The sequence below is a fragment of the Pangasianodon hypophthalmus genome, chromosome 30, assembly GCF_027358585.1.
Source record: "Pangasianodon hypophthalmus isolate fPanHyp1 chromosome 30, fPanHyp1.pri, whole genome shotgun sequence".
Classification (NCBI taxonomy): Eukaryota; Metazoa; Chordata; class Actinopteri; order Siluriformes; family Pangasiidae; genus Pangasianodon; species Pangasianodon hypophthalmus.
This window is the reverse complement of record NC_069739.1, coordinates 3971803-3998326: the sequence shown is the minus strand read 5'-3', so window position 1 is coordinate 3998326 and position 26524 is coordinate 3971803. Positions and strand designations below refer to the sequence as shown.

The 26524-nt window shown below is 42.9% G+C and overlaps 1 protein-coding gene across 9 annotated transcripts in view; it reads right to left on the bottom strand.

Annotated features, from left to right (window-relative positions):
- Positions 1-20445, bottom strand: part of tab2 (TGF-beta activated kinase 1 (MAP3K7) binding protein 2) — a 70793-nt gene extending 50348 nt beyond the window's left edge. For 5 of the 9 annotated variants that reach the window (XR_008301298.1, XR_008301299.1, XM_053231739.1 and 2 more), the window contains exon 1: positions 20035-20445. The gene's annotated coding sequence lies outside the window, so the exon portion shown is untranslated. Of the gene's footprint in view, positions 1-8; positions 78-3696; positions 4121-4778; positions 4873-20034 lie in introns of those variants that run through there. The other 4 variants (XM_053231734.1, XM_053231733.1, XM_053231735.1 and 1 more) reach the window with 4 other exon arrangements.
- Positions 20446-26524: the final 6079 nt, after the last annotated feature.

The window sequence follows — 26524 nt, the reverse complement described above, 5'->3', positions numbered from 1 at the left end:
ACACTCACCAGTGGCACTGACGATCTCCGTTCCTTCCTTCCAAGCTTCACTTTCCTTCATAACGTCTCTACAGACATCTGACAGGATAAAAGAAGTTTAATTAAGTGCAGGTAGGAGCTAAAGTGAGGGGTGAGTGGGGAACTGAAAAAACATCACACCACACAAGCCATGGGATGGGTCTGAGGAATCGTCCGAGGCAATGGTTCTGCGTCTGTCGCTTTGCTAAGTCATAAATGATTTGCTTGGAATTGAGGAAACCTCAGTCTGAACGTCGCTTGTCGCTGAAATGGCGGCTCTGTGAAAACAAACAGTCGCCTGAGGGTGTGAACGCAGTGTAATAAGTAAGCAACACGGTTCCTACGTATTCTGCTTTTTAAAGCTAATTATTAAAGATAATTTAAAAAAAAAAAAAATGCCTTGAACAGATTGACAGAACAATAGTTTTAAGCTCGACGAGTCCACACACAACGTAAAGCCGAAACTACACACAGAGTTCAGCTAGCTAGACAAATCTCCTAATGCATGCAGGATTTTCTAATGATAATAAAATCATTTCAAGTTAAATCATGAATTAAAGAGTGCACGAAGCCTTTGAGTTATGGAGGGAGTGTGTGTGTGTGTGGGTGTGAGTGTGTTAGTGTGAGAGAGAGAGCGAGAGAGAGAGAGAGAGAGAGAGAGAGAGAGAGAGAGAGAGAGAGAACGAGCGAGCGCTGTAGCGGAAATGCTTGCAGCAGCTGCTAGGAGTATTACTCCCCACCTTGAGGCCAAGCAAAAGACAAATGGCAGCCAAGTCATGTGACGGCGCCGTGGAGGAGAGCGCCCATTGGTGGAAAAGGCAGCCCGTGCCGTGGCTGTGTGAAACGTTCATTTAACACGTGTCTCTTAGCAACAGGGAAAGAGAAGCACTCAGTATAGCATGCCATGGAGGCACGGAGCCAAATGCAGATTCAGGGGGGAAAAAAAGTTTCAGGATTTTACACCAACCTCTGCAGGAGAACAAAAGTTTGTTTTGCACACGATGCACTCAACCGCTGAGCAGAGCTGAAATCCTTACACAGTGCTTAAACTGCACAAAGCCACACTGCTGGCTGATCCGATCAGACCTCGCAGACGTCAGCGGTGCAGTTCGTTTGGCTCGGGTACGGGACGTTAACCACGCCCACCACCACGGCTTCGCTTCACTCCAGAGTCTCCACGGCCTGTAACCTTTGTGGCTACTTCATGGGCAGCGATGTGGATTAATAAGAGAGCCCGGGAGGCTGGTACGGGTGAGACTGGCACAGGCAGGTGCGGCTGGTCCTCGTACTCTGGCCAGCCACGTGCCAAACCACACACAGCGCCAGAGTCAAAACACACCAACGCATTCCTGCCTGCTGCACTGCGGCCTCAACTCCAAACTCCAAACCACCAGATAAGCCCGAGAGCGGCAATATCACAGAATCAGATTTAAGATCTAAAGTAACACAAAAGCACAAAGTACTGCAAGCGTCGAGGCCATGTGCAAAGATATTCTGCTGCATCCACTATTCACTGTTGCGTAAATGCAACAAGCAGAAAAAGGAAAACACTTGTTTTAATTTGGGAGGTTTAAACGTTTAAACGTCACGCACCTCGCTGCTGTAGCTATACACGCTCTGCTCATTCTTCTTAAATATGTAACGCTGCATACGGTGTCACTCAACAGGCCTCGGAATTCTGCCTGGTCTCTGGTTTATATAAGATTTATGACTCTGTGTGCGTAATACGAACGATATTGTTCACGATCTCCTGTGTGTAATTTGCATACATGTGAGGAAACTTTAAAGCGATATCCACTAGATGGCACGGTCAGAGCCAAATCATCCCTGTTTATCAAGATTGTGTAAAAGGTTTAGCGATTTCATGCACAGTGATGTTAAACACCGTCGTTGTGACTGTTGTCATTATCTGCATCTCAAATCAAAAATCTAAATCGATCTTATGTTCAAAAGAAAATAAAGAAAACTGGTATGCAAGACAGATCATTCGGTAGGTTTGAAGGCTGAGAGAGGTTTTTAAAATGTAATAGGAGAAAAAATAAAACAGTCAGTGTTGGTACATAAGTATGTGATTTGAGATGAAATCCTAGTTTGTTAAGTTTAGTTGTTTGTGGACACACACTGCTATACTGCCCCAACTATTTACACTGGCATTACTCAAAGCTCAAAACGACTGCAGGATACGTGCGGCAGCCATTTTGTGCACACGTAATTATAAAGCAGGTATAATCCAGGCTTAACTGAACCCATCCTCCAGCCACTTTAAAATTTCAGCATAACGGTGTGTGTGAGACGGTTCAACAACAGGAACCTTAATTACATCCTTAAGGTATTTTAATTTCATAAAATTCTGACCATTTAGGGCTTTCTTGTGGGAACATACATCACACAAGTAAACAACCATAAACCTGTTTCTGTGGAAGCCGCCACTACGAGTGCAGAACACAGCTTCGAGTGCAGCAATAACACACCGAGAAAGCATTTCAGACGAAAAGGAAGGAGAGTCACTGACCGAGAAACGGACTAATGTACCAGCAAGGTTTTCATTTTATGGTAAACGTGACTGGTATGCCTAGAAGTCTGTTAGAACTGAACTGAAACTGAATTTCCAAGATTACAACACTGATGACAGTGCGCCTAACTGACGCACAGCTTCAGCGCATCAGAAAACTGAGCATGACTGCAAAACAAACTGCAGGACTAAGACGAAACTTAGCGGATCGTCCACGGAGCCCACGCCATGAAACACGTCCTCGTATATTCCGTTTAATTAATTTGCCAAGACTTTGTGTAAACACTGTTTTGCACTGAAGGCATCTGGACAACTGGGACTTTTCCATAAACAGCAAATTCAAAATGAGACCGGAATTGAACTCAGTATGTGGTGGTAAAAACCATCACTTGCAGGTGAACCGTTCTCAATCTGACCCGGACGAGTGGCCTGATGTTGTTAAGAGACGCTTGTGCATACGTGCACGAGAGCTTCGGATATAAATGCATGAGGTAAGACGAAAGCGGTCGCTTTATTGTCCGGAGTTCGAAGCCCGATGATGCCACAAGGAGTCCAAGAGAGCGAAATTGGTCGTGTTCTCTGGGTGGGAGGGGTATACACTCTCTCTCTCTCTCTCTCTCTCTCTCTCTCAGTGTCACATGGACACTAGCCAATCATGGACATTCATGAGTATGTGGAAGAGGGCAGACAGCCGAGCCGATTGTTTCTCTGTTTATTATAAAATGAATAACTCCTTGCAATCATATCGGTCTCCGATATCGCTGTGGCGACAAGTTAAAAAATAAAAAGAACGGCTAAAACGCAGATGTTATGACTTGTGTATTCAAACAGAAAACAGCTTTATGATGCCTTAAATGATTCACGATGATATTTTATTGCGAAAGTAGTAGAGGAAAAATGCGCTGGAAAAATGGTGAAATGCTAGAATTCTATATTTAACACCGAGAACAATCTTATCGCTCATGACTTCTTAAAGATCCTGTATAAGGGCGTACAGGTTTGTCAGTAACATTAGACATGAGCTTGCTTGTCTGCATTTTTACAGACGCGGTGTGTGTGTGCTGACAGGTTGGCAGTGTGTGTGTGATCGAGCCAGCACATTCCCACAGAGGAACAACGCGTATGCTGAAGAGCTGAAGAGAAGAAGAGCAGAAGATCTGAGTGTACCTCTAAAACCTTGCTCCAGTGGACGCTGCACTGAAACTGACGGCGCGAGCAAACGCACAGGCTTTCGCGGAGACGCTCTGCAGCGCTGCCAGACGCCCGCTCCGTTCTCTCCTCCACTAAAACAACTCTGAGATTAAGGAGAAACTCCTAAATACTGTTAAAGGCTGATCTGATTTCAGTTCTTAAGCTGGAAACGCTGGAGGAGCTTTCCGATGGCTTAGCCATTGTGTACGTTTGCAGCGCTGTTGTGCAACGTGTTTTGGAAAGAGAGAGAGAGAGAGAGAGAGAGAGAGAGGGAGAGAGGGAGGGAAAGAGGGAGGGATAAAAGACAAGGGAGAAGTTGGTGTGTCGATTCGGCCCGTCCCCCGTTTGATGGGAAAATATGGCTTGTTTTCTAGCCTGAGGCTCAGGAGGTAGCGTTCAAAACGCACATCTCAGTACAGCCCACCACACACACACACACACACACACACACACACACACACACACACACACACACACACACAGAGAGAGAGAGAGAGAGAGAGAGAGAGAGAGAGGGAGATACAGAGACAAAAAGAGCAAAAAGAGAAAGACAGAGCAAGAAAGAGTGAGAGAGAGAGAAAGACTGACAGACAGAGAGAAAGAGAGATGGAGAGACAAGAAGAGAGTCAGAGAGAGAGAAACAGAGAGAGAGAAAAAGGCAGACAGAGCAAGAGAGCGAGAGAAGAGAATCACACAGAGAGAGGCAGAAAAAAATAGAAAGAAAGCGAGACAGACTGACAGTGAGAAAAAGAGAGACTGACAGACAGAAAAAGAGAGAAACACACGGGGGAGAGAGTGAGACAGACAGATAGAGACACAGAGAGAAAGAGAAACAGAGTGAGAGAGAGAGAGAGAGAGAGAGAGAGAGAGAGACAGATGGCAGGACTGCGGTAGAGGATGGTGGGAGAGAGACAGCACGCCGCTGAACTCTTCTGAACGACACTGTCAAATCGGTATCACAGCAGTGCACGCGGACACACACACACACACACACACACACACACACACACACCCACACACCAAACTTTAAAACCTCAACAGAATTGTATTTTACTAACTTCATCTCCAAACATCACGTCCAGACACACGTGTAGAGACGCCGCTCGTCTTCGTTCCTTCCTGCTGCGCTTCCACTTCGTCTCTGTGAATGAGCTGTTGCCATAGAGACGATAACGTATCAGAACGAGCGCACTGATATTAAGCTGCACTACTGTCAGAGCTGCTGTTACAGAAAACTAATCAACACCTTCTGACCAATCAGAGTGGAGAACTCAACGAGGCTGTGGTGTAAAGTGTGTTAATAAACATGTATGATCATAGTGGGTAAAGTACAGATGTGGAAAAAACCACAGCACTGTAATATCGTAAACGTATCGTAAACGTATCGTAAACATATCGTAATCAGCTTTAACAATAAATTCGTACAGTACTAAACATAACTCATGTAGCTACTGTTCACAAAAACAAATCCAAATCTGTAAATAAATCATTTAAATAAATAAACTAACATCCAGTCTCCGCTTTGTTACGACGCAGTGTTTATTAACGTTACGCAAATTTCCGTTCGTTCTATCGCAGAACACTACCGATACAACGAAGGGGATTAAAGACGTGTGGAAATTTTGTAGCACGTTTCCGATTAATGACTAGTTTAAAGCACACATAAGTGCACGAGACATTAAATTCACAAGTATGTAATTAGGCAAGTATGCAAGTAGACTAGTACATAAGTAGGTAAGTAGGCAATCACGCAAATACGTAACTACACAAGTGTGTAAGTAGGCAGGGACACAAGCACCCAAATATGTCAGTAACGAAGTATGCAAGTATGCAGGTAGGAAAGCACATAAGTATGAATGCACATTAGTAAACAAATAATCAAGTGCATGTACACAAGTATGTAAGTACGCAAGTTTCTTCTGTAAAAAAAAAAAAAAAACAGAACACTTCGTGGATCGCTTACAAACGGATCCACTAAAATTAAATGAAAATTTATATTTACAGAAATCTTTTCCATCAGCCATACTGGAAATGTTAACGTCGGAAACCTGCCTAGTGTGAGAGCGTTAATGCTTTTAATTAGATTCAGTTCTTTTATAATGCTCCTTCTCTGTGGTCCTCAACACCTACAACAGGCTGAATAACGGAGAGTCACCTGGCCTTCCCCCAAACACGCGGTAAAGCTACAGACGGTCTGTCTGGAATAAATAAAACAAAGAGAAGCGCTGGCCAGTGTGTGTTCGATCGCGCTTGATCTCTCAGATCAGCAAGTGACGAGCGCTGAGTGGCGACTGCGGCTTCCCTGAGCCACGAATCCCGCTCCACACGAAAGCGCCAGATGCTGCGCTGTGTCTCCGACGGGGCCGGGTGCACACTCCGAGTACACACTCCGCTTCAGCTACCATCTCCACTAAACTCGAGAGAAAAAAAAACGAGCAGTGACTTTGTAATAAAATGCTCTTATTTATTGAGATTATTCTTAAAACTGGATTAGGAACATTTGAGATTTAAGCCTCTCAGGAAAAAATAAAAAGACAGTAAACTGTACTTGTCCATGTCCTTGAGCGAGACCATCAAACTTACACCTGCTGTCCCTTTACCTAGAAATGCGCAGGTCCATTAATGTACCTTAAATCATTTTTAAACGTATATTATGTCCAGGTGAAAGTGTGTGTGCTAAATAAAGAATAATAAAGAAGTCGAGTGCTATCGTTTAGAGCTGGGCGATACGACGATATAATATCGATATCGTGATTATTTATGTCACGATACACTTTTCTGGGATATAGTTGGTATTTTTAAATATTTTTTAAAATGTTTTACAATTGAATGGAAACAATTAATGTATTTTTTTTTTACTCGATCCTTAAACTTGTACATTTCTTTTACAGATTTCTTCTCCTTTCTTTCTTTTTGCCTCCTTTCCAATGTTACAATTTAGTTTTTTTTATGTATTAAATAAAATATCATCAAGCTCAGAGTAACAGTTCGTAAGTTTTACAGCTATAACGCAACGCTACGGGTTTGCTGACGGCTCGTTAGCTAAATTATACATCGTGATATCGCAAAAGCATTGTGATGTGACGGGTGAACTCCACGTGTCTGCGGGATTACGCTGTTTACGAGACTATAACATTCAGTCTGCTGCTAAAATGGTTGCCAGTGGCACCAAAAATATGATGCAGTGTGTGTTATTTTTAAACCGGTGGATTGTTGTCCGAATCTCAATAATGATGCACAATATATCTTTGTTTAGTGCCTTGTCTTTCCTTTTTTTTAAAAAAAAAAAAAAGCAGCCAGTGGAACGGATTTAGCCTGGAGCTGTAGCTAGCGAGCGCACAAACCATCCAGCTGCTGCTTTACTTGTATTTACTCGTCCTGAGAGCGCGGCCAAATGTGATATTTTCCCCTTGCCGTTTTTTTTTTTTTAACTCAAGGTGAAGGCGAGAGTACAAAGGAGAATGTGACAGGTAATCGCCCTGAGTCTCTCTCTCTCTCTCTCTCTCTCTCTCTCTCAGTGCTCACTTTGCTCTTTGTTTTTTAGATTAAATCCACACACTACGTCCTCAGGCAAAACAACGAGGTATAATGACACCTTTGTTGCCAAATAGAGGTGAACCACATTCACACTCACATCAACAAAAGAGGAACTCGATCTCTGGCCACTTTAAGATCAAACGCGGCTGAACCGAGCCCAGAGCACAACACACACACACACACACACACACACACACACACACACACAGCTGGAGTGCTGGTGTTTGTGTTTGTGTCTCCGCACATCATTACCTCAAATTCAGCTTTTTCCCCCCATTGCAGTGTCTCAAATCACTGTATGTGCTATTTATTCCTCACTTGGACGACAGCCAAGGTAATCAATTCATCAGTAAACTTTCCACACAAACATTGTTATATTTGGCAGATTTCATAAATTACACACACACACACACACACACACACACACACAGGCTGCTGTGTTCTGATGAATTTGTAACTGGCAGCTAATCGAAATGCCTGAAAGCTGCAATGGAAACAGGAGGTTTTCATCAGAAGCGGTTATTCTGATAGGCAGAGAGAGCAGGCTAACTAGACTCAGGCCGCAGGACCGACCCGAGCTTCCGCACGCCAATAAACTTTAATCCATCGGGCTCTTAACGACGAAGCGGTGTGTAAAGTGCAGCGGGCTGCTTTAAGCCCATTACTTCTACATTCCTACTAGCACTTCAGGCTGGAAGAGTCTCAGCAAGCTTGCAGCTCAATCCTGGTTTAAATGAGCTACGGAAAGCTGGGGCTGGGTGACGTGAACACTCGGCGTCACGCTGTTACCGGAAAATAATCAACGACACGTTGATTACAAAGCGGAGTTACTGTTATCACATGCAAGTTAATCATTTTCCCATAAAAGCATGTCCTGAAGGGTTTTATTCCTCTGACACTGCAGCAATTTGACAAAAAATACAATTTGGATTGATTAAAGAAAAAGACGTCGTACGTTTTATCTGTTCTTTTTCCTTTTCTTATGCTATAGCAGCTATAAACTGTCGTTCACTCATCAGAGTCTCTCTCTCTCTCTCTCTCTCATGTTAGTGGTAATAAATAAAAAAATAAAAAAAACACAGCTTGTTATGTTTCTGAGAAACTGCAACGAGTTTCTAAAAAACTCACAACTTCACCTCTGACACTGGAGACTCCTTCCATAAACTCGTTCACGTGGTGCGCCCGGAGTACAAATCCCTGTGAACGAGCTGTTACTATAGAAACAATACCGCATCCGAACCTATAAATGTTTCAGCACTTCTTGACCAATCAGAATGGAGAACTCCAACATGCTGGAAAGTATTTAACCAATAAGTGTTTCAGCAAGTTAGAAAAGCGCAGACACATGACGATACCTGAAAGTCAGAACCCGGGAACCGTGTCGTTAACATACTGCGATATCAAAGTCATATCGTCATATCGTTGTATCGTCCTTCCTGATGGAGGCAATGTGAAAACGGCTATAAACGAATACGTGAAGTGAGTGATAAAGTCCTTCATCCAGGTTACACTGACCGCAAGCTGAAATATTTAACCACACGATACACATCTGTGCATAAAGATACTCGTAACATAAAACTTCTGCAAAACCAGAATCCCAAAGCACCAAAAAAAAAAAACAATAATCTTTCAGAGCGTTCGGTTCTCTCAGCACGATGCCACGTCTCGATCTAAGCCCTTTCTTGAAGCGTGCCACTTTAGAGGAGACGCTGCTCTGGTATTCCAATAATGCATCTCTTATCTAGAGCTCACAAACGCAAGTGTGTTTCGTCCACACTGCTGAAGCAGTAACAGCAGTGAGACACTGACAGATAACTTAAAACCTAGCTGAGACAGACAGAGAGAGAGAGAGAGAGAGAGAGAGAGAGAGTCAGCCATGTTGAGAGGCTCTGGCAGGGGCGTCAGAAACGCCACAAATGGAAAAATAAACAGCAGTGCGACAGAAGCAAACCGCTCTGACAGATATAAGGAACTGAATATGGTCTGAAGGATTTAATGAGTGAGCGGGTGACGTGGGGGGAAACAGATTTCAGGCAGCAGGCTGAAGCTCGCTCTGCAGAACAGACAAACCTCAAAACAAGTTTGTCAAGAATCCGACGATCCCGCGCTTGGCAATAATTAACCGTAATATTTTTTTGCGACTCACTCTCTCCTGGTAGAAGTAACACAGGAAGGAAAAGGTGTGTGTGTGTGTGTGTGTGTGTGTGTGTTTGTGTCTGAACACGATGTACCTTCACACAGACGTGCAGCTACGCTCCCAAAAGCTAACAAGAACTCACCTTGTACGCTTGTACCATTTGGTAAACTTGGCATGTTTCAGTAGCCCTGGAGCTTAAAAACTCTAAACCTCTATCTCCATGTCAGAGCGAGTGACACAAAGGTTTATTCCACGGCACAGTACTGAATTCTCTAATCTGATTGGTCAGAAGGTGTTAATTAGTTTTGTATAACAACAGCTCTGACAGTAGTGCAGCTGCAAATCACAGGTTAATATTAACACGCTCGTTCTGATACGTTATCGTTTCTATAGTAACTGCTCATTCACTGGGACTTGTATGGAGGACGCACCTCGCAACAGTGACACTGACAATGTGACAACGAACGAGCAACAGACTGACACAGCGACAGGATCAACAGTGTGACAGCGAGAGTGTGACAGCGACAGAGTGACAGCAACAGACAGTGACAGAGCGACAGTGTGAGAGCGTCAGTGTGACAGTGTGAGAGCGTCAGAGTGACAGTGTGAGAGCGTCAGTGTGACAGCGACAGAGTGACAGTGTGACAGTGAGAGAGCGTCAGTGTGACAGCGAGAGAGTGACAGTGTGAGAGCGTCAGTGTGACAGAGTGACAGCGACAGAGTGACAGCGACAGTGTGAGAGCCTCAGTGTGACAGCGACAGAGTGACAGTGTGAGAGCGTCAGTGTGACAGCGACAGAGTGACAGCGACAGAGTGACAGCGACAGAGTGACAGCGACAGAGTGACAGCGACAGAGTGAGAGCGTCAGTGTGACAGCGACAGAGTGACAGTGTGAGAGCGACAGTGTGAGAGCGTCAGTGTGACAGCGACAGAGTGACAGCGACAGAGTGACAGTGTGACAGCGACAGAGTGACAGCGACAGAGTGACAGTGTGAGAGCGACAGTGTGAGAGCGTCAGTGTGACAGCGACAGAGTGACAGTGTGAGAGCGTCAGTGTGACAGCGACAGTGTGACAGTGTGAGAGCCTCAGTGTGACAGCGACAGAGTGACAGTGTGAGAGCGACAGTGTGAGAGCGTCAGTGTGAGAGCGTCAGTGTGACAGCGACAGAGTGACAGCGACAGAGTGACAGTGTGAGAGCGACAGTGTGAGAGTGACAGTGTGAGAGCGACAGTGTGAGAGCGTCAGTGTGACAGCGACAGAGTGACAGCGACAGAGTGACAGTGTGAGAGCAACAGTGTGAGAGCGTCAGTGTGACAGCGACAGAGTGACAGTGTGAGAGCGTCAGTGTGACAGCGACAGTGTGACAGTGTGAGAGCCTCAGTGTGACAGTGACAGAGTGACAGTGTGAGAGCGTCAGTGTGACAGCGACAGAGTGACAGCGACAGAGTGACAGTGTGAGAGCGTCAGTGTGACAGCGACAGTGTGACAGTGTGACAGTGACAGTGTGAGAGCGTCAGAGTGAGAGTGACAGTGTGAGAGCGTCAGTGTGAGAGCGACAGAGTGAGAGTGACAGTGTGAGAGCGTCAGTGTGAGAGCGACAGAGTGAGAGCGACAGAGTGAGAGTGACAGTGTGAGAGCGTCAGTGTGAGAGCGACAGAGTGAGAGTGACAGTGTGAGAGCGACAGAGTGAGAGTGACAGTGTGAGAGCGTCAGTGTGAGAGCGACAGAGTGAGAGTGACAGTGTGAGAGCGTCAGTGTGACAGCGACAGTGTGAGAGCGACAGTGAGAGCGACAGTGTGACAGCGACAGTGTGACAGCGACAGTGTGAGAGCGTCAGTGTGACAGTGTGACAGCAACAGTGTGAGAGCATCAGTGTGACAGTGAGAGAGTGACAGTGTGACGGCGACAGAGCGACAGTGAGAGAGTGACAGTGTGACAGCGACAGAGCGTCAGTGTGACAGTGAGAGAGTGACAGTGTGACAGCGACAGTGTGACGGCGACAGAGCGACAGTGAGAGAGTGACAGTGTGACAGCGACAGTGTGACAGTGAGAGAGTGACAGTGTGACAGTGAGAGAGCGACAGTGTGACAGCGACAGTGTGACAGTGAGAGAGTGACAGTGTGACAGCGACAGTGTGACAGTGAGAGAGCGACAGTGTGAGAGCGTCAGTGTGACAGCGTCAGTGTGACAGTGACAGTGTGACAGTGACAGTGTGAGAGCGACAGTGTGAGAGCGACAGTGTGAGAGCGTCAGTGTGAGAGCGTCAGTGTGACAGTGACAGTGTGAGAGCGACAGTGTGAGAGCGACAGTGTGAGAGCGTCAGTGTGACAGTGAGAGAGTGAGAGCGTCAGTGTGACAGTGACAGAGTGAGAGCGTCAGTGTGACAGTGACAGTGTGAAAGCGACAGTGTGACAGCGACAGTGTGAGAGCGTCAGTGTGAGAGCGACAGTGTGACAGCGACAGTGTGAGAGCGTCAGTGTGACAGTGACAGTGTGAGAGCGTCAGTGTGAGAGTGACAGTGTGAGAGCGACAGTGCGACAGCGTCAGTGTGACAGTGAGAGAGCGTCAGTGTGACAGTGACAGTGTGAGAGCGTCAGTGTGAGAGCGTCAGTGTGACAGCGGCAGAGCGACAGTGTGACAGCGACAGTGTGACAGCGACAGAGCGACAGTGTGACAGCGACAGTGTGACAGCGACAGAGCGGCAGCGACAGAGCGACAGTGTGAGAGCGACAGAGTGAGAGCGACAGAGTGAGAGCGAGAGAGTGAGAGCGAGAGAGTGAGAGCGAGAGAGTGACAGTGAGAGAGTGACAGTGAGAGAGTGACAGTGTGACAGTGTGTCAGTGTGAGAGCGACAGTGTGACAGTGTGAGAGCGACAGTGTGACAGTGTGAGAGCGACAGTGTGACAGTGTGAGAGCGACAGTGTGACAGCGACAGTGTGACAGTGTGACAGTGTGACAGCGACAGTGTGACAGTGTGACAGTGTGACAGCGACAGAGTGACAGTGTGACAGCGACAGAGTGACAGTGTGAGAGCGACAGTGTGACAGCGACAGTGTGACAGTGTGACAGTGACAGTGTGACAGCGACAGTGTGACAGTGTGACAGTGTGACAGCGACAGAGTGACAGTGTGACAGCGACAGAGTGACAGTGTGACAGCGACAGAGTGACAGTGTGACAGCGACAGTGTGACAGTGTGACAGCGACAGAGTGACAGCGAGAGAGTGACAGCGAGAGAGTGACAGTGAGAGAGTGACAGTGTGTCAGTGTGAGAGCGACAGTGTGACAGTGTGAGAGCGACAGTGTGACAGTGTGACAGTGTGACAGCGACAGAGCGACAGTGTGACAGTGTGACAGCGACAGAGCGACAGTGTGACAGCGACAGAGTGACAGTGTGACAGCGACAGAGTGACAGCGACAGTGTGACAGCGACAGTGTGACAGTGTGACAGCGACAGTGTGACAGTGTGACAGTGTGACAGTGTGACAGCGACAGTGTGACAGTGTGACAGCGACAGTGTGACAGCGACAGTGTGACAGCGACAGTGTGACAGTGTGACAGTGTGACAGCGACAGTGTGACAGTGTGACAGCGACAGTGTGACAGTGTGACAGCGACAGTGTGACAGCGACAGTGTGACAGCGACAGTGTGACAGCGACAGTGACAGCGTGACAGCGACAGTGTGACAGCGACAGTGACAGCGTGACAGCGACAGTGTGACAGCGACAGTGTGACAGCGACAGTGACAGTGTGACAGCGACAGTGTGACAGCGACAGTGTGACAGCGTGACAGCAACAGAGCGACAGTGTGAGAGCGTCAATGTGACAGCAACAGAGTGACAGCGACAGAGTGACAGTGTGACAGCGACAGAGTGACAGCGACAGAGTGACAGCGACAGAGTGACAGCGACAGAGTGACAGTGTGAGAGCGTCAGTGTGACAGCGACAGAGCGACAAAGTCAGAATGTAAGGGTGACATGGTGACAGAGCGACATGGTGACAGAGCAAGAGAGTGTCTGACTAACAGTGTAACAGTGTGACAGCGTGACAGGGTGACAGTGTGACAAAGCAACAGAGCGACAGGGTGACAGAGCGACAGAACAGGAGAGAGCAACAGAGTGACAGTGTGACAGAGCGACGGAACCAGAGAGCGACAGAGTGACAATGTGACAGAGCGGCAGTGTGACAGAGCGGCAGAACAGGAGAGAGCGACAGAGTGACAGTGTGACAGAGCGGCAGAACAGGAGAGAGCAACAGAGTGGCAGTGTGACAGAGCGGCAGAACAGGAGAGAGCGACAGAGTGACAGTGTGACAGAACCAGAGAGCGACAGAGCGGCAGTGTGACAGAGCGACGGAACAAGAAAGCGACAGAGTGACAGAACAGAAGAGAGCGACAGCAGCAGTGTGACAGAGCGAGAGTGCGACAGAGTGACAATGTGACAGAGCGACAGAGTTAAATAGACAACCTGACAGAGTTAAAACATATATATGAGAAGATTTAACATATTTAACACCTTTTTAGCAAGATTTCGCTAAGTTGTGACCAGGATTTAAATAAAGTTTAAATATCACCAGTCATAAAAAAAAAAAAAAAAAAAAAAAACCCTCACCCAGATGAGGACAGTTCATCGTTTTGTTTCTTCCAGTATCATTACTGTGTTCTTCAAAATATTTCCCAACCGACCACTAACATGAGACGGAAAGAACTCCAGACGGCACCGATCCGATACCCAGGAACAAACAGAAAAGACTGGAACTGGGTTTGGAAAAGATTTTTGTTTTTTTGTATCTGTATCTAAAGAGACTTTTTGTTATAGTTATATTTACACACGTTTGTTTTATTTATATTTTTGTTAGGGCTGATTTTTATTATATTTATACTTTATAATCCATTATACAAAGTATACGGTATAAGTGTACCTCATTTTCTCCTGTGCTTCAGTTTTTAAAAGTAGGTTTTAAAGAAAACTATTATGGGATGAGTATCGATATGAGCTGAGACTCAACACAGCCGATGTTCAGCTCAACACCGTATGCGCTCGTGTCTGAGTTTAGGAATTATGACTTGCGCAACAGCCTTCGTGCCACCCGTAATAAACACAGCTCTCTTTCTCGCCAGCCCGCTGTGCTCGGCCCATTAGCCCACCCGCGCGCGTCTACAGCAGCTTGAGAAGCCGTTCAGACTCGCTGTGCCGTGTTCCTGAAATTATAAAGCGCTAAACTAGGAAGGGTTCGACGCGACCCATCAAACCCATACTGCAGTGATCAGCGCTAATTAGTTTTTATGTTGCGGATTAGCACAGGATGCATGGAATACTTGGCGCTAACTCGATAAGAGGCAGCGCAATGGGAAACGTGACTGCGAGGAGAGTACACTGTGTTACTTTAGCGATGTTTTTCAGAAAGAGCTTCAGAATAAACAGTAAGGAGCTTTTCAGCATTTTCACAGATATGTGTTTGGTCTCAGTGGCATTCGGGGGGCGGGGCAAAAACTTACGCCCTACTGAGAATACACAAACGGCGAACGATAATTTTACCGTCAGACATCAGACTGCTGGAGTTCCTCATTCTTAATTAGCTTTACTAGCTAACTACGACAAAATCACAGACAAAGTACGCACAATACACGAGTTATGGTCGCACAACTCCGCTCATAATCGTACAGCACGGCATCACGTTGAATTTAAACACGCGCTGAGCGAAAACGTCTTAAATAACGTGACTGGCGTTAAGTATTTTTCACGAGAGCACTGCCCCTGATTAAAATGAAATAGCTAACCCCAAGCTAACCGTACGTTCGCACTAACAAGTCGCTCGTGTTGTTTCTAGTTTGTCGCTTGTGGGTGTGGCCTGTCTAGCATTGTCCTTAGTTCCAAAAAGAAACGGCGAGAAACCAAAATTTGTATGAAAATTGGCTGTTCGATTTATGTTACGTGCTACAATTAGTTTAGCAATGTTAGCCAGCTTTACTGTGCTAGCTACGTACACTGAGCAGAGGCATCAACGATCTCCGTTGCTTCCTTGCAAGCTTTTTCTATTTTTCTTCATAAAAACTCCGTACACATTTCATAAGAGGGTATAAACGACAGGGTAAGATGAGACCAGGGTGACGAGGTGTGTTTTGACCACGTGGCCCATAGAATTGGTCCAAGGAATCATTCGAGATAGTTGTTTGGATTCGTTGCTTTACAGTCGTACCTAATTTGCATAGAATGGAGAAAATATCAAAAATCAATGTCGCTTGCCACGCTGTCACTTCGCCGCTCGCCACTGTCGATGAAACCACAGTTCGTACGCGTATGTGGAAAATGAACGGACGGCTGTCGCTACGTTGCTCGCTCATATGAACTGAGAATCAGTTAGCTAGTAAAGCTTTGGCGTAAGTGGAGCAAGAAAAATAACTCACTGACTAACAGGAGCCTTTTAAATAAAGTTTGCGGTTTTCTTCCCGGACTGATTTTTGTTGTTTGGCACTGGTCGTGAATGTTATTAGTATCTGCGAAATCGTAAAAATAATCAAACATCTCGCACTTTATCATTGTCACGTCATCATTGTGGGCGGTTTCGGAAACTCCGTAACTAAATATAACGCGGGAAAGTGTTGATGAATCGCTGCTCACTTCAGGGAAAGTTTTACTGGTACTGAGATAATTACAAGGGACTCTCGACGGGAATCAAAACATCATTTAGGAAACATATCCAACCAAAGGCTTTACTCTCGCCACAAAAACCACTCACACACACACGCTTATTAACAGCTATACACCACACACCGCGCTGATGTCAAATTCTACACGCACGTCCTATTTTAATCAGCACTGTACAAAATAGCTTGTTATTGGGATTAATATCTTATTCAACACTGCAAGCTTCTCTTAATTAAGCGAGAGATCAACTCTTTGCTCGTTAAATGTCACAAACTGCAAGAGAGATGATGTGTGTCGCCAAAAAAACAAACAAAAAAAGGCAGATTAAAGACACAGCGAAGTCAAGATGGACAACTGCTCCATAATGAGCCTGAGATTTACCCTCCTACATAGAAAAAAAAAAACAAAAAACAAAACAAAACACATAAAATAGTTAGTTCGAATGAAATGTCACGTAAACGTCACTTACGCTACATAACGGGACGTTAAGGATGTCTTACGAACCGTCGTTATTCCAGTTCCACAGAAATCTGCTGGACACTATGGAAGCGATATGGACGATTTTGACTGAACCGCAAACGCAGAGTGCTTTACAGAACATCACACACCAGTGCTTAAGGCCTAGATGTTTGAGGTCTGCGTTATTTTGACTGAAATGAGCTGTTTTGGTTGGATCGCGTGAGCGCCGTGATTCATTCAAACACAGAAATCCAAATCTCTCGAACGCAGGATCGGAGGGAGAAAAAAAAAAAACACCTTGTGGAGTATGAGGTTTTGGTCAGCTGGAAGTCGCAGCCTCTTCTGATTCATCGGCGCGGATAATCGTTCCCAAATTACTGCCTTTAGTATCCAGCAAACGCAGCTTTATAACCAGGCTCAGTGCTCTGGGAAAATACGGCATGATACGACGATAAAATATCAACATCGTGATAAATTCTGGCACAATGCATGTTTACGAAACTCTGTGGATATCGTGACGTCTGATTATTAAATGTTTATGTCAAGCGTTTGCACTTAATCTTAGAAATGATACGAATAAAACAAAAATGTTATTAAGGTTAATAGAATATTTTTCGTAGGCAAAATATTTATTTTTTTAATGCAGCACCACTGGATTTCTGGGAAAAATAATATACTATATACTGTATCATGCTGCATATCGCATACTGCGTATCGTAGAAACGTCTCTGAAAATCGCGATACGATATTTTTTATGATTTTTATTTACTGCCTCAGATACTTATCACTCTGCTAACGTTCACTTTGCACTCATGTCGTATTTATTTTGATTTGTTGACCGTCTTAGACGTTATATTCTTTCTATCGCGCTTCTCTAACACTTCACCTTCCACATGAGGGGTGAATAAAAGTGTATCTTATCTCATCACATTACTGATAACATTTCAAACCGGATGATTTGCTCAGCGTAATCAAGCGAGGTGTGAGGACGGAGTGCAGTGTTGCTGGACTTGCATATTAATATTCGCAACGAACACGTGATCTTCGACGATCTTTCTGTTCGGTTCACGTTGTTTAACTACGTTACCCACAATGCCGCTCGGACAGTGGTGCGGTGGGATTTCGCCCTCGTTTCATCTCTACTTAAAGACAGCGATGCAGCGTCGCTTTAGTACTTCAGCCTGTCCAGCTCTCTCTCCTCCTCTTTCAGCTTCCTTTCTCCAGCTCGTAGATCGTCAAGAAGCCGAGCCTCTGCGCCGTAGAGCTGCACTGCCTTCTGGGACTCTCTGAGACCGGAGTTTGCTCCACTGCTCCTACGATGGATTTCTCGTTAATACGACGCCGGAAAGCGGCGAGCGAGAATAGACACGAGCGTGACGTACAACCGCTAACTTCTCGCAAGAACAAGAAGTCAGCAAAAACATCGTAAAATACTCTAACGAACATGTTTAATGTGTTTAACGTTAAGAACGTCATATTTGAAGTTTAGCTGTGTGCAGCTACACAAGCTGACCGGCGATGACATCATGAAAGGAGGCGGAGCAAGCTACAAATCAGAGCAATGAGATTAGACTACAGTTAGCTTCGTTTTTTTTATTATTAATCTGTTTACTGCAGTCACAAGTAAATTGAAAACAAGTTGCCAGTTTATTTTATAATCTTTATTAACCATTACTACGCTGGATGTTTCTGTAAAAATCATCTAAAGAGAAATAAAACGATCCACGCAACCATTTCTCATTTCTTCGTGCTTGTTTGTGTCGCTTCGTTTTTTTGGAAATGTAACACGCAAAGTTACGTCAAAGACCAACAACGACGTCCTGCTGGCTTCAACATCTCACACGTCTCCAAAAATACCTTTACATTTTTTAAATTTATGCGCAAAATATTTCTATTCCGCATGATTTTTTTTTTGCCTTGTTTTTGGAGTTAAATTAATTTTAATGCACAGACGTCAGTCCCTGACACAGACTTACGTTAAAACACGAGTTATAACACGTGTATATACAGAACATCCACATCGTAGATCTTATAACACCTCAAAAACAACCAGCATAAACAAGGACATGATCGAACTACGGCGCAAATCAGCACAGACAGCTCACGTTTTAAACCTTCCTTATCGGATACAGTTCAGCACTACACAGGATTTTCAATCATTTTAGACAAATCTGCCTTTTCCTCATATGATTTCACATAATTTGGTACAAATCTAATATCTGATGGTTCTCTTGGTATGGAAAAAAGGTACTACGTAACCATTTACATCATCGTTTTCGGAGACAATTTCATAAATCATGATGCATATAAATGAGGTTAGAAATGAAACAGAAATGGACTTGAGTCTTTTTCTTTTTTTTTTGTAGTTCACTTAAAAGTTTAGTATCAATAAATATTAGAGGCACGAATGTTACGAAGACAAAAACATAAACGCATCAAATTATATGAGAGGAGAGTAAAATGTGGGATTAGATAAAGCTGGGTAAAGGAGACGTCGTTTAACGTTATTACTGTCGATTTGAAACGTTCAAGCTTAATAAAACTTCATAAAAATAAATGTCATGGACGAGTACGACAACAAATCCTGCCTGCTTACTGAAATCCGATTATTTCTTCCCAGATTTTTCCATTTTTAAAGCATTTTTTACTAACTGTATAATGCACGGTATGGTTTAAGATAGTTTATGATTCATAACAACAGATAAAACTAAGAATAAAAAGCTACAGAAGCTCAAAGATAAAATGATGTATAAAGAAATCTGCTGCAGCTGTAAACATTAACAAACTCTGCTGGAAAAAAAAGGAGAGTTTCTGGATCTTTCTATAAGAAAACCTTTGAATTTTTACTACTGATTGTACAATTTTGACCTACCTATCTATGAATAAAGTTTATTATTATTACTACAATACTAGATTATTATTATTATTATTAATCATGACACTGCATGAAGACTTCATGAGTGTTTAATGTGACATGACAGATGTTCCACAAGAGACTCAGATGAACCCAGATGAAGTTTTTTTTTTAATAAATAAACTAATAAAGAATGCCCTGTGATATAATAACTGTAATAACTGCACTCTGTAGCTCTGTATTTAAGCATAAAGTTAGAGAATATCCACCAGCCCCATACAGAGGAGCTGTACACAGACAGCAGATTAGCAGAAAGCTAAGCGCAGTGCGTACGTTACAAAAAAAAGCAGCATGTCAACTAAAAAAAATAAAGTTTAAAAACACATTTCTAAACATTCCAGACTTTTCCAGACGAGCTACAGAGCTGTGGTTTGCTATAAACCCGTCATCTGGAAAACTTTTTTCCATCGGAGCTTTTTTTTTCTTGCACACAGCTAGCTAACAGGAGGGAAAAAAACGACACAGTTTACTTTTAGGCCTAATAAACAGTTCGCTTTCTTTCTAACAAATAAAATATTTGGGAAGTATATACATAGATATGTTAACAATAAAGGTCGTGCTGGTTTAGTTTGAGTTTTAGTTTAGTTTTTTGGGTTTTTTTTAATTTTTTTTTTTTTTTACCGTGTCCGTGAATGCAGCCGCCGCTCCCCGGGCCGCCTTCCACACCGGAGCCGCCCGAGGCTTCTCTCCGTCTCCGTGTCGGTCTCGGTGTCAGGGCCGGGCAGGAGGAGGAACTCGGAGCCGGGCCTAAGTGCGCTGAGGACGGCGTAACTTCACTTCACAGTCCGGGGGGGACACCGAGTCCGTCCGTCGCCCCCCGCTCAATGTTTCACCCACTCGCTGATTCCTTTCCTTTTTTTTTTTTAATTGCTTTGTTTTGGTTTCTTAATTATTATTATTATTATTATTATTTATTATTATTATTATTATTATTAAAAGTGACACAACTTTTCTTCTTCTTCTTCTTCTTTCTTTTTTCTTTTAATCCTCACTCTGTTTTATTTTCTCCTTTTTTCCCCCCCAAGTCTTTTCTTTTTTTTTTTTTTTTTTTTTTTTTTTTTCCTCTTCCTCGCTTCCGACACATACGAATCAAAATAACCGTCGCGCAATATGGCGGCCGAGAGAAGCGCGGCTCTCGCGAGACTTCCCCCTTTTTTTTCTTAAAGGGGCGAGAGCAGGAAACTTCCAATCGAACATTTGTGTACGTTTGTTAAGCTAACCTAGTTACGTTAGAAACGACTTAGATATACGCCTTAAAAAATTACACACCGAGCAGAAATGTTGAAACTATGTCTTTTTTTTCACTCCTACATACTCTCATTTTGTGTTTAAAACTACTTTAATGGCTAATAATGAACTTTATATACTTCTATTTGTTCAATAGTAGCTAGTCTAGTTAAAACCACTTATTTTAGTTGTGTTAAATTGCACAAGTATTAATACATAACTGTATAAACATTGACAGTTTACTAGAGAAGTGGCGCAGAGACAGAAAAGACGTAGGCGCAAATTCGTGGCCGCGTTAAACTGTAATAACTATTACTATGATGTAACAACTTACACCACAGTGCGCTTGAATGCTCGAATCTGATTGGTCAGAAGGTGTGCGTTATTTTCGTATAATGGCACGGCTTGGACGTTAGTTCTAATGGGTTATCGTTCTAATACGTTATCGTTTCTATAGTAATAGCTTATACACAGGGACTTACACAGAAACATTTTTAAATCTAAATGGATTTAAAAACGTGTCGTTTACCAAAATAAAATGTGTTATTGTTGATGTGGTGACGCTTCTTAGGACACATTTATTTATTTAGCATTTATGGAAGGAGTCTCGGCTGTAATCGAGCTGGGTCTCGGTTACGCTTTCCGTTTTCTTGGTAAAATGTCAGGCTGTGCTTTTTGAGAGAGGCTGCTGAGGGAATGACTGTTTATGGCAGCTTTAACGTAGGTGAGAACAGGAACTAACTTGTCTCGGATATTCCACAACATTAAAATCGAGCTGTTAAAATGCACATGTCATTCATTAATAAGTTAAATATTATAATCGTTGGGAAATCACTATGGTATAAGAGGAATAACATATTTATTTTCATTTCTTTCCATTTCCATTTCATTTGTAAGGAATAACACACTCCAGACCGCACTGTTCTACGAAAATAATGCACCTCAGGGGGTAGCGGCACTCCGCTTGCGCGTCATGCCGCATCACACCCCTCCCTAATGAAATGGAAAGAATGAGAACATAGTTCTGTATCTTTAAATGGGTGATTGTTCGGCACATGTGTCTCCACATGTGCGTAATGAACATCCAAGCTACCCTCATCACACGGACTAATGAGTGTATGACAGTTTAACATTGTTCCTCCTGATGTATATGTAAGTGCTGTGTTTTGTGACACATTTACATTCCCGGTACAGCTGTAGCACAGGACTCCTTTCCGTTTCAGTGATAATGTACAGTACTCAATGATGATAGGGGTGAAATTCAATTTGAAAAAGAAGCAACCATTTGCATGATGTGATGTGGGAAGGATGAAGTCTGTAATTTAAAAATTGTTGTGTAATTTAACCAAAACATGTTACAACCGTACCGAGGGGTTTAGCTCCTGCACAATTAAGTAGTTTTCCTGCTTCCAACTTAGGAAGGGTGGTTAGTTAGCTGATTAGTTAGCTGATTAGTTAAATCACTGAAATGTGCACACATATCAACACATAGGTTCTCAACCTTGGGGTCACGACCCCATGTGAGGTCACCTGAGATGCTACTGAAGAAGTCACATTCTTTATATTTATAATGTATACAGCAATGTTTAAATTCTATGCATTTAAATTTTATTTGTGGAATATTTAATAATAATTAAAATGTATTATTTTTATAAAAATGTCATTAGCCTTCGTTGTATTCAGAGCTCCTCTTAAACCCAATTTACACCACACTGCAGCTTTGCAGCTTAGCGTGTGGCTTTCTAACATCTTTCATCTATTGTGAGGCACCGTTTGGAAAGACCAGCATGCATTTGTTTCTCTGTCAGCTGGGTGGATACTTGGCATTTGGCATTTTGAGTCCAACACACACACACACACACACACACACACAGTACCCCACAGAGACCTTCTGACACATAAAGCGTGGGGAAAAGAAAGTCACCCCCCAAACCTACCCCCAGCAGATGAGAAGAAAATCTGTCCAATACCTTTAGCTGTTTGTCTTATCCATTTACTCAAACACACTCAGCCGCACTGACTCAGCAAACCAGAATCCTGAGAATCCTTTACTCACACACACATACACACTGACTCCCGGGAACTTGTGTGGGTGGCGTGATCGCCTTGTACTCTCTTTCCAGCTCCCTCTCTTACACATGCTCGTATTTGATGAGTCACGCTCTGGGTTCCCAACAAAGACGCTTTTGAGCGATGGCTCGACCCGCTGTCCAGCACAGGCCGTAACCGAGCGGCTGGCACATTTACAGGAACTCATCAACCTGCTTCCAGCGTACATGCCAAACCAAAGGTCTCTCTTTTACACAGTGCAAAAAACACATGACAATAATAACAATGTTATATGATATTAAAGGAATATTCCATTGTGTTAAACACAATCTCTTTCCACAGCATCAGCAGCATACAAACAAGATTTTGTCAAGATTGCCTGTACTGAAGAAAAAAAATTCGTTGGATGGCGAGAACCTGAAAAAAAAACTGTTTTCTGGATTTAATTTTATGTAAATAACAAGCAGTACCCATGTGGCGCTGACCAATCGTGACTCAGGAGCCAAGGTGGTGTTTTCTGATTGCAAATAATGGTCCTTGTAGATACATCTTCGCTATGTTCCTCCCAGAAAAAGTATTGTACAGTGGTGCAACAAGTATCAGCCACCTCACAGCTCCAGGGTCCCCAGGGTTCGATCCTGAGCTCGGGTTACTGTCTGAACAGAGTTTGGCATGTTCTCCATGTCCATGTGGGTTTCCTCCGGGCTTCTCTGGTTTCCTCCTACCTCCCAAAAACATGCTGGCTACGCTACATTGCTACGCTGTGAATATGTGTGTGTATACATGGTGCCATGTGACGCACTGACGTCCCATCTAGGGTGAAATCCTTGTCGTACCCAGTGTTCCTGGGACAAGCTCCTCATCCAGCGCAACCCTCACCCGGATAAAATGCAAAGGGAAAAGTCATTTATTGCGGTATCTGAGTTCTCTGTAATATATGATCCCGATCTGCATGTTTGAAAAGGTAAATTAAAAGAAAATTTAAAAAAATATATATTTTTTTATTTGAAAGTGAGTTAAAAGCAACTGTGCAACTGTTTGTTAGTTAGGTAGCTAAGTTGACAGAAATAAAACGGATATATATAAAATCCATCATTTTATGTTTAAAAGGTTCAGTTTGTAATATGCGTCTGCTTCATTCAGTCTCAATTAATTGTTAGATAATACTCAAATGCACTAGCAGGATGATGGATACATGCTAAAAGGACTCCCAGGTACAATTCAGGCATTGGGTCAATGTGAGTGTGTGTGTGTGTGTCTGCATGCGTGTGTGTGTGTGTGTGTGTGTGTGGTGTGGTCAGGAATCTGCTCCCCCTCTAATCCCCGTTAGTGATCAGACACATGAGACAGAACATTCCAGAAGCGCAGAAGCTGACACTGGCCCTCACGGGATCACGGCAACTCCGTAACGCTAATCCCAATCAGAAACATTCCTCCACAGTCACGCTGTTAAAAGGTTATGTTTAATGTCATTAACGAGCGCCATTTTTTTTTTTTTTTTTAATACTCATCATTAACTTTAATGTTCGCTCGGTTTTATGTGAAGCACGTTGAGATGTTGGAACCAAAACAGAACATACTTTATAAATAAAGTTTAAAAATTATTACATGAGGAGTTAATCTAATTCGACTGTCATCTGTAGTTAATTATATTACTGCTGAAATCTGTCCGTTTGTACGAGTACGGAGTATGCTTTTTATTATCCATTACATTCTTAATCGTTTATAATACTGGCTTTCAATCAGTCGTTCATTTCTTCCTTTCAAATTGGGCTTGTTTTTAAAACCTCTCAAGTCTCCCTTTATTTCTTTGTGACCTTTAAACTACACCATGCACACTCCTGGTTCCTATCCATCTATGTGATGTTAGCTATACTGCTAGCAATATTTAAGCAATATTCACAGAAGTTTACTGCTAATGCTATTAGTTTAAGCTAATTTCTGTGGTAACTTTTTAAAGTCTACAATATTTCCAGCTAATGCTAGTTAGATTGCTATCACACCTGACAAGATATTTCAGAAATTATCTTTTAACCCTGCTGAAAAATCAGCTACAAGCAGCCAACTAGCTCAAATAAGCTAACCTGAGGTAACTTTTTAAAGTTACAGTTACAAATGTCTACATTAAATGGCTAAAATAAACAAACCTGACAGGAAATTTCAGAAAATGTCTTACGTACGGCATCTCTTACCCATTTACAGTTATATTTAATGGTGGGAATGTCCACAAAACAAGTTAGTTCCTGTTCTCATTTACGTTACAGCAGCTATAAACGGTCGTTCCCTCACCAGCCTCGCTTTTACTCTCTGTTGGAGTTAATAAGAGAGAAAAGAAAAAAAATTCCAGCTTGTCATGTTACTGAGAAAGTGTAAACTCCTCTAAACACGTAATCTGTTACCATAGAAATTATAACGATATTAGAACGAGCACATTAATATAAACCTGTGATTTGGAACTGCGCTACTGTCAGAGCTGATGTTATAGAAAATTAATCAACACCTTTTGACCAATCAGAATCCAGAATTCAGCAGAACTGTGAAAGTTATTGTTTAGCAAGAAGTACATGATAATCAGTATGGTGGTTAAAAAGCATAGCTTAGAATCAAAGTTTAAATTACAAATTTTTTAGAAGTGTGTGTGTGTGTGTGTGTGTGTCCTTGTGTACTGTGTTACCTAAGGATGCGAGAGAGTCACCGTGTCTGACAGACAGGTCTTGCTGACCCTGCTCGTACACTCTTTAAAACACACACACACACACACACACACACACACACACACACGGAAGAGGGATCTGACGGCCCACTGGCCCGTATCTCGAACAGACTTGACCACAGAGAACATTATCAGTGACACCCTGTGGCAGAAAGAGAAACTGTAATTACAGAAAATGAGAAGACGTGAAGATGATTTTATGATTAAAAAAAAAATGCTTTGTAAACACAAAACACATCATCATTTTCTATTGATGAGGAATTTTAAGTCATTTTCATAAATAATAATAAATTTCACCTCTAACGCCAGCCAGCTAGCTAACACAAGCTAACCTGCCAGGATTTCTTAGAGGATTGTTGTCATGTACATCAATGTTGATAAACAGCTAATGCTAGCTAGTTGACTAAAATAAGCTAACTTGAAAGGATTTCTGTGATAGTATGATATTCAATCTTTTATTATTTTATTATAATTTCTTATAGCTAGTGAACATGAGCTAATCTGACAGGATATCTGAGAGAATTTCTAAAGTCTCATACACTAAGACTTGTTAAATTATGTTAGCTAGCTGGTTAGCATTAGTAGTAAAGTATTTAGACAACCACCAATAACAATCAGTAGTTAGTAAGTTTATCATTCATTATTATCGATAAATATTACTTACAAATTTTCACAGAAATCTTGTCAAGTTAGGTTATTATAGCCATCTAGTTATCATTATCAGTGAAGTTTATAAACGTTTATGAACATTGCTTTGAAATCCTTTCAGAAAGCTTGCCAAGTTATCATAAAATAGCCAGCTAGCTAGCATTAGCAGTGAGGTTTATAAACAATTAGTAATAGGTCCAAAAATTCTTCTCAGAAATTCTACTAATTTAACATGTTAGCTAGCTGGTTTGAGTTAGCAGGGAAGCTTATAAACATTTATGAATATTACCTAGAAATTCCTGTCAAGTTAGCTTATTTTAGCCATCTGGCTAGCATTCTCAGTAAGGATTATAAACATTGATGAATATTACTTACAAATTCCTACAGAAATCCTGTTATGTTAACTTACTGTATGTCAGCCATCTAGCTAGTATTAGCAGTTAAGTTTATAAACATTTATGAATGGCATAAAAT